Source organism: Pimephales promelas, chromosome 13 (assembly GCF_988280905.1).
Source record: "Pimephales promelas chromosome 13, fPimPro1.hap1.1, whole genome shotgun sequence".
NCBI lineage: Eukaryota > Metazoa > Chordata > Actinopteri > Cypriniformes > Leuciscidae > Pimephales > Pimephales promelas.
In genome coordinates, this window is record NC_142781.1 from 1,529,278 (window position 1) to 1,537,500 (window position 8,223).

The window sequence follows — 8,223 nt, forward strand, 5'->3', positions numbered from 1 at the left end:
ATATTAATTAATGTAGCTAACTAATGTTAACAAATTAAAGTGTTTCCCATAAACTAATGATTTTATAGCTTAAGATGTAAACACTGGGCCAGAAGCACTTCCTGTTTCAGTTTTTTAACACTACATAAAAGCTGGGATAAAATACAACCAACAGAACATTTAAAACTGAATCAAAAAGTTAAACAAACATCTTTAAGATGTTTTCTTTACATTTGAAATAAAGAAAACAGTTACAAACTGAAACAGGAAGTGCTTCTGGACCAGTGTTGTTAACATCTTGTGAAATGGTCTGGTGACCCCTGCTGGTCAGAACAGTGGAAATGCAACAAAAACTCAGGCCAAACATGCCTAAAAAAATCCTTTCATAAACCAATTGCCAACACTTCTTGAAAGTACTTTTTACGATACTTACCTTACTTTTCTGGGTCGCTTTATCAGAAGTTTCCACAGTAAAGCCTGAGCTTGTACAAGGTGTTTGGCCTTCACAAATAAAAGCCTCCCCGTCGGGGAATCGAACCCGGTCCGCGCGGGAGCCGAAAATGGTTAAGCTTAACTTCCCTTAACTTTTCCCATTCATTCTCTATGGTAGTGCTTAACACTACGGATGCAATCTACTTTTGGCCACACGTAGACTTCCCGGCGCTGTTTCGCTTTTCCGTGGCGGGGAATTTAAAAAGCGAAGCGTCATCTGTCAACCCGTTTTATTACCGGAGAGATATTTGTTTACCGACTTGTCAGCAAACTTGTTTCGTTTTGTCTAAACTACCTGCAGACAGACTTTAACTCAGGTGAGTGCATATACTTTATTATTCAAATATTTTATCATTTAAATTGCATGTATTGTCATGTAATCGTATTGTTATCGTGTTGAATGGATTGTGACGATAAGAAACAGCTATTTTATAAGAGTATCTTTGTTTGTAAAGGTGAATGTTTCATCATAATCTCTAACTATGTTTAAAATATAAGTTAACATTGCAGAAAGATGTAATGTGCAGTAGTATGGAGGACCAAACCTGCAGTTAAAAATGAATGAATGAATAAATAAATAAATGAATGAATGAATAAATAAATAAATAAATAAAATTAAATGTGATAATAGGAAAATACATAAAGGAATAAACGACTTGATAAAATAATTATGATAAGATTTTAATCAAATATATTTTTGTATAATTTCCCCCAAATATATCATTTTTTGCTTTTATATTTTAATGTATTTGTATTCGTTTTAATTGTATTTATTTATTATTTTATTTCTTTGTTCAGTTTATTCTTATATTTATTTATGCATTCATTTAATTATATATTTATTTTATATAATATATATATTTATATATTATTAATATATTATATTAATATATATATTTATTTATTCCAATTTGTTTTTATTTCCAGATATATTTGTTTTAACCTTTATTTATTTAAATTTTCTTTCTTTAGTTTTATATCTATTTTTACAGTATTTCATTTATTGATGTGCATGATAATTAGGTTGGTTGGTCTTGCTTACCAAATATAAATATTAATTAACACATAAATAAAAGCAGAAAGGGAAGGGAAAAAAATACAAAAATGATTTTGATTAAGAATAAATCATATTTATTTTATCAAGTCATTTATTCCTTTATTTATTTTCCTATTATCAAATGTATCTTTTTTTTTTACTTATTAATGTTTAATTTCTGCAGGTTTGGTCCTCCTATATTGCAATTAATATCACACACACATATTACATTTAAATTATGAACAAATAGATATATGTGTGCAATTTAATAGTACAATTTAACATTTTTAATTAGTTAAACTTGTTAACTTTTTATATATACATGCATACATTTCTGCATATATATTTTTATATTTTTTTATTTTATTTATTTTATAGTAATGGAGGAGGAAGAAGAACTGGAAAGTTTTTCTCCAACAAAATATCTCACACAGCTGAGTAAGTAAATCAAGTATCTTGTCATGTGTGTTATATATACCCATGTCAAATTCTTATAAAATTGGAATAAAAATTGAACATACTGGAGAGAAACCATTCAAATTATAATGCGTAATTTTTAGGCTCATCTGCAGCCACAGGATCCACAGTCTTATTTACAACAGGTTACTTTACACATCCATTTTTGAGGCTTATTCAATTACATACTTATCCTCCATGTTCTTTTGTTCTAACTACTGTTAAGGTTTGAATATACCAGTGGTGAAGGTGGGTGCACTTCATGAATTGTATGCATGCTAAACTGTTATTTGTTGTGGAAAAAATTGACTATTTACTTACAAGCATTTGAACATTATCAGAATGTGCATTACTAGAACAAATAACAAAATAAATAGAATAAAAGAATAAATAATGATTAGTCATTTAATGTAGTCAAGACAATCAAATACATATGTACATTCAGTTTTTAATTTCCTCCCTGTGCTTTTCCTTGCAGCTCCTCCAACAACATCGGCTTTGCACCATCTCACGCAGCACAATCAGCCTCTACACCTGCACCAATGCTGTCTGCACTCACTGAAACCCCTGTTCCCAGCTACTTGAACACAAAAGTAAAGACGTGCATTACACACGTGTATTAAATGTGTTATTCACGCATATACAATATTATACATATTAATGCACTTTTAATATATATATACAGTGGTGTGAATAAGTGTTTGCCCCCATGCTAAAGTTGCCTAAAAAGAGGAATAAAAATAATCTTTTTGATATTGATCTTAATGCCTTAATTAGAAAAATGAGGAAAACTCCAACCTTTAAGGACACAAATTTTCTTTGTGAATGAATAATGTATCATAAATAAATAAATGTTTTTCCTCAAAATACAGGGTGCATAAGTCAGGGCACCCCTATGTTAAATTCCCATAGAGTCAGGCTGATTTTTATTTTTAAAAGCCAGTTATTTAATGGATCCAGGATAATATGCATCCTGATAAAGTTCCCTTGGCCTTTGGAATTAAAATATCCCCACATCATCACACACCTTCCACCACACCTAGAGATTGGCATGGGGTAGTACTTACCATAAGATCATCTTTCAATGCAAATCAAACCAGCTATTAGGCTAACTGAAGTAAAACCATGCAAACACTTATTCACACCACTGTATATATATATATATATATATATATATATATATATATATATATATGGATGTTCATTAAAATTACAAAAGTATTGTATTTTATTGCATTGCATTGTATTTTTTAAGTTCATTTATTGACTAGCATTATTTTATCTTGCTCAGATTTGAAAAAACACTAAATATTAAGTATTGTTACTATTAAACACTGTACATAATTATTTACTTTTAAAAATGTTCTTGTTTTTTTTTTTTCATTTTCTCCACAGCCATATTATTATTGCTGTTATTTAATCTATAATTTAAAATTGTTAAATTTCTTTCCATTGTCCATTAAAATCAAACAGTTTAGTCCTTGTTTGCATTGCAATTTGGTGTGTTTTTAAAGTTAATTTTATTGACTTGCATTATTTTATCTTGGTCAGATGTGTAAACTTAATAACTGTTAATTAAACATTGTACATAATTATTTGTTATTTTTTTAAATCTTGTTTTTTCCCCAGCTTTATGTTGTTATTATTATTGTTATTATTCATGTTATTGTTTTTTAATCTATAAGTATTTAATACAGTACCTTTTTCAGTTTTACATAATAATATGTATATTATTGTATTATAAATAAAATGATAAACTTACTATTTGGTGTTTACTGGTTGTTTTTCATATATATATATTGGATTTTTGTGCATAGTTAAAGAAATATAATGTGAAAATCTCTCTAAAAAAAAAATAAAGGTATAAAACATTATCAAAATGTTCTTTACAATTATTCACATTCAAATATTTTCTATATTAAAAGAGAACTATACCCTATTATAATTTAAATGTTTATTGAGATAATTGGACATTTCGTACATCCTACACAAAAACAAATCTTAAAAGTTTTATTCTATTTTCAGAAAAAATTTAGTTTATTATATGTAAATCGTACTTGACATGAATTTGTAATCATTTTTTAATCTAGATACAATATATGATATTTGTGGTCGAGACGGGACTCGAACCTATGATTTTGTGTATTTTTTCTGGCCCGCCTCCCTGAAATTTCCTGCGTTCCTATTGGCTGGCAGCGCTCTACACCTACGCGCGACTGGCCCCCGCGTGACAGGCGGAGATACTGTCCACTATACTAACGAGGACTGGCTCTTACTACTGCACTGTTTTGTATGTTCAACCATTGAGAAGTCACTTCATACTGAATATGCTTTCCATTATGGGAGTTATTGTTATTTAATCCTTTTATTTTGGCCAAGGGGGCCAGGAAGAGGAGCTCTCCCTCTCCTATGGAGGAATCCACCTGCAATCCAAGGAGATGAAGGTTTTGTTCATTTAGCTTCCAGGAAGTTCATAAAAATCTTGAGTTCCCTTTCGAGAGCGGTAACTTCAACACTGCGTCAGTTGTGACGCTGCGGGAACTCCTCCCTTCTCCACTTTGTTGAAATATTATAGGCTTACGCCAGCTTGGAATATGAGACCTATGAGTACTGAGTGAGCCTGCCTGGGCCTGGGCCTCGTCGAGGCGGCCTTCTTGGACTCCAAATGCATGCACTGCGCCGACCTGCCGGTGCACACTTGAGGAACTCACAGCAAGACACAAAACATCCCCTGCTTTTGAACAAACACAAGTAGCTCTGTTGTGAGCAGAGCGTACAAAATCCCAGAAATTCACAAATGTTCCCTCCACGGAAATTTTTAGTAAAAGGCAAACGATTTATGCGTGGATTTCTAGAACGTCTCCAGTTACTATAGTAACTTCGCTTTCCTGAGAGGCGGGAACGAGACATTGTCTCAGCAATGACGCTCCTCCCTTCTCCACTTTTATTGAAATCTTATAGGTTTATGCCGGCTTGGAACAGCTGGCCAATTTTTGCAAAGTATGCAAATTCTGAAAGGCTCACGAGCAGTATAAAATGCACGGGCATGACAATTGGGTCAGAATCACGACTAAACGCTTGCACAGCTAGTCGAACAGCAAACACGACGGCTAACCCAATATATCATTCCGGCCTCTCAGGGAACCGAGGTTACGATAGTAACCGGAGACGTTCCCTTTTGAGAGCAGTAACTAAAACATTGTGTCAGGTATGGCACTGCGGGGACTGTATTAAATCCGCTGTGAGAGTAGTGAAGATAAGGCCAGAGAAAGTGAGGCCAAGCTACACCAGCCATGAGAGAGAAAGACAGTCAGCCAATGAGTGTTCGCATCTGATAGGCGAAGTTAGATCAATGAAACATCAGCTCCGACCCATTAAACTTTGCATATTCAACACAATGAAAGCGAAGGCTGCACTGAAACTAGGGCAGACACAACACAATAAGCTCTCAATGCATGAAAGAAAAACACAGTGTCAACAGCGGTAGCGTAACAACTGTTTTAACATTAGCAGCAGGTCCAGGGACGCATTAAGGGCCAATCCCAATTCTACCCCTTACCCCTTCCCTTTCCCCTAGCCCTACCCCTTCGCCTTCCCCTTGACCCTTGAAACAGAGTGGCAATGCGTAGGGGTGAAAATATTCCCCTAAGAAATGGGACACCACTACGCCTCCGTTAAACGTCATTATAAGTCGTCGCTAGCGCCTACGTCACAGGATATGCGCCGATATTTATCACAACTTCCAAGATCCCGCCGACAGCTGCAGTTATCTCAGTCGCGTGGGTTACAGCTATTTTCTTGCATCTTGTGAAGTTCGCAGGAAACAACGGAGACGACGAAAATATGTTGCGGGACTATCGTTAGCAAACTACAGTAATTTTAGCGATTTTTTTACAAACGTTTCTTTGAAGAAACTGACCGTAAATATGAACAAAATATTGAATGTAACATAAAGCAAATCATTATTTGTCATTATAATACTTATTAAAGCCACAAATACTTAAATTTATGGGTCTCCTTTGTCGCTTGGGCAGCCAGCCTGGGTTAGCCGTGACACTTCTCATACCCCTTCGTTTGAAGTGTGCTCCCGGAAAATCTTCGTTTGAAGGGCTATCTGGCCCTTCACCCTAGCCCTCCCCCTCCAACCAAAAGAGAATTGGGACAGCCCTACCCCTTCACGTGGACGCGCAAAACGGAGGGGAAGGGGAAAGTGAAGGGGTAAGGGGTAGAATTGGGATTGGCCCTAAGAGCTCACTGGGCCCCGGGGCTATGAGTTACTGCAGTGTACTTTAGGTCACCAACTACATGAGCTAAATGTTATATCATTATATGAGTCATTTTATCTATCTATGTTTCGCAGTCAAGTTATATTACTTTTAATAAGATTGTTTATCATATCAATATGTAATCCCACTAAAATTTCATAATTTACTCATACAGCATTCACACAAGCATTGCAAACGTTGCCGTCAGGAACAGGGGGGACATGATGCAGAACACTGCGGAGCCTCCACCGAACTCTCTCGGATGGTCAGTCAGGACGGAGGCTGCGTGCCATAGCGGCTCGGGCTTCTCCTCGGTCCGTGATGCTTCCTTCCCGGTCCCGTCCACTGCCTATGGTAAACATACAGCTCAGGGTGAGGAGTAGCAGCGGATCCTGGGGGGGGCGAGGTGCCGACGAAGAGTGAGACCTTGACGAGGACTGGAACGAGCAACTTGCGGCTGGAACTTGCGCCTCAGAGAAACGCTCAGTAACTGACACCACGGCGTCACCAAGCAGTCCGCAGTCCGTATCTTCAGGTCAGCTAGGGTTAACTACAGGTACCTGTTAAGGACGACCATTAAGCCCATGATGTCAACCACTTTAGGCAGAGTGGTTTGTAACCATGAGTGTGAAGTCCGTTGCCGTGCGCAGGTCTTTCACGAAATGCAGAGAGCTGCACTAGCTGAAGCATAGGCTTTGTCAGACAGATGAACCGTGAACTTGCACGGCATGGACTGCAGGCTGAGATCCGTGCCCAGAAACTAAAGGATGGGATCAGGTGCACGGTGACGGTCTCATTGACTGGAGGGCATATAGCTATTAGCTTCCGCCCCGTAACACAGGGAGAAGACGGCCATGCACACAGATTGGGGTGCTGATTACGACCCCACCACATGCTCGTGGACATCATGGAAGAATGAGTCCTCCTTCTCAGCCTGACTGGAGATACCAGCAATCCAACTTACTCTAGGTAGGCTCGAGTCCAGCACATCCACGAAAAGGACCGGTGGAACATGGCGACAGTAGAGGATGACAGCCCCAGGCCTCATTTCTGGGTGGGGGAGGGCCCACCAGCGGCTCGCTGGCGGCAGTGGGTCTTGTAATAGCATAAGCAAAAACCCTAATGGTTCTTAAGTGCACACCGGCAGGTCGGTGCAGTGCATGTGGAGTCCAAGAAGGCCGCCAAGAAGGCCGGCTCACTCAGTACTCATAGGTGTCGGGCGGGTCGATGGGGCCCACACAAATCTTGCAAAGGTTAGCCATCGGATACGAGGAAGAAAAGGAAACTAGTCCTCAGGTGCAACTTCAAAAATGACAGCGTGAAGAAAGAGATTCTGACACAATTGTCGCTCCCATACATTTTATACGTCCCTGAGCCTGTCAGTATTTGCATACTTCACAACAGTTGGCCAGCTGTTCCAAGCTGGCATAAACCTATACGATTTCAACAAAAGCGGAGAAGGGAGGAGTTCCCACAATGTTGAAGTTACCGCTCTCGAATGGGAACTCAAGATTTTTAGGAACTTCCTGGACGCTAAATGAACAAACTCTTCATCTCCTTGGATTGCAGGTGGATTCCTCTATAGGAGAGGGAGAGCTCCTCTTCCTGCCCCCCTTGGCCAAAATAAAAGGATTAAATAACAATCACTCCCATAATGGAAAGCATATTTAGTATGAAGTGACTTATCAAAGCAGTGCAGAGACATAGCTTCATCGGCCAGTCCTCGTTAGTATAGTGGACAGTATCTCCGCCTGTCACGCGGAAGACCGGGGTTCGATTCCCCGACGGGGAGGCTTTTTCTTTATGAAGGCCAAACACCTTGTACAAGCTCAGACTTTACCGTGGAAGCTGCTGATAAAGCGACCCAGAAAAATATAGTTTCTTGAAAAATAATTTCAAGCTAGTGTTGGCAATTGGTTTGTAAAAGGTTGTTTTAAGCATGTTTGGCCTGAGTTTTTGTTGCACTTCCACTGTTATGACCAGCAGGGGTCACCA

The 8,223-nt window shown here is 38.0% G+C and overlaps 2 non-coding genes across 2 annotated transcripts; one reads left to right on the forward strand and one right to left on the reverse strand.

Moving 5' to 3' along the window:
- Nucleotides 1-4,716: 4,716 nt before the first annotated feature.
- On the reverse strand, nt 4,717-4,834 carry LOC120475549 (U5 spliceosomal RNA). The gene has a single exon (XR_005621980.2). It is a non-coding gene; the product is annotated as a U5 spliceosomal RNA (small nuclear RNA).
- A 3,114-nt stretch (nt 4,835-7,948) lies between these two features.
- Nucleotides 7,949-8,020, forward strand: trnad-guc (transfer RNA aspartic acid (anticodon GUC)). Its single transcript has one exon. It is a non-coding gene; the product is annotated as a tRNA-Asp (tRNA).
- Nucleotides 8,021-8,223: the final 203 nt, after the last annotated feature.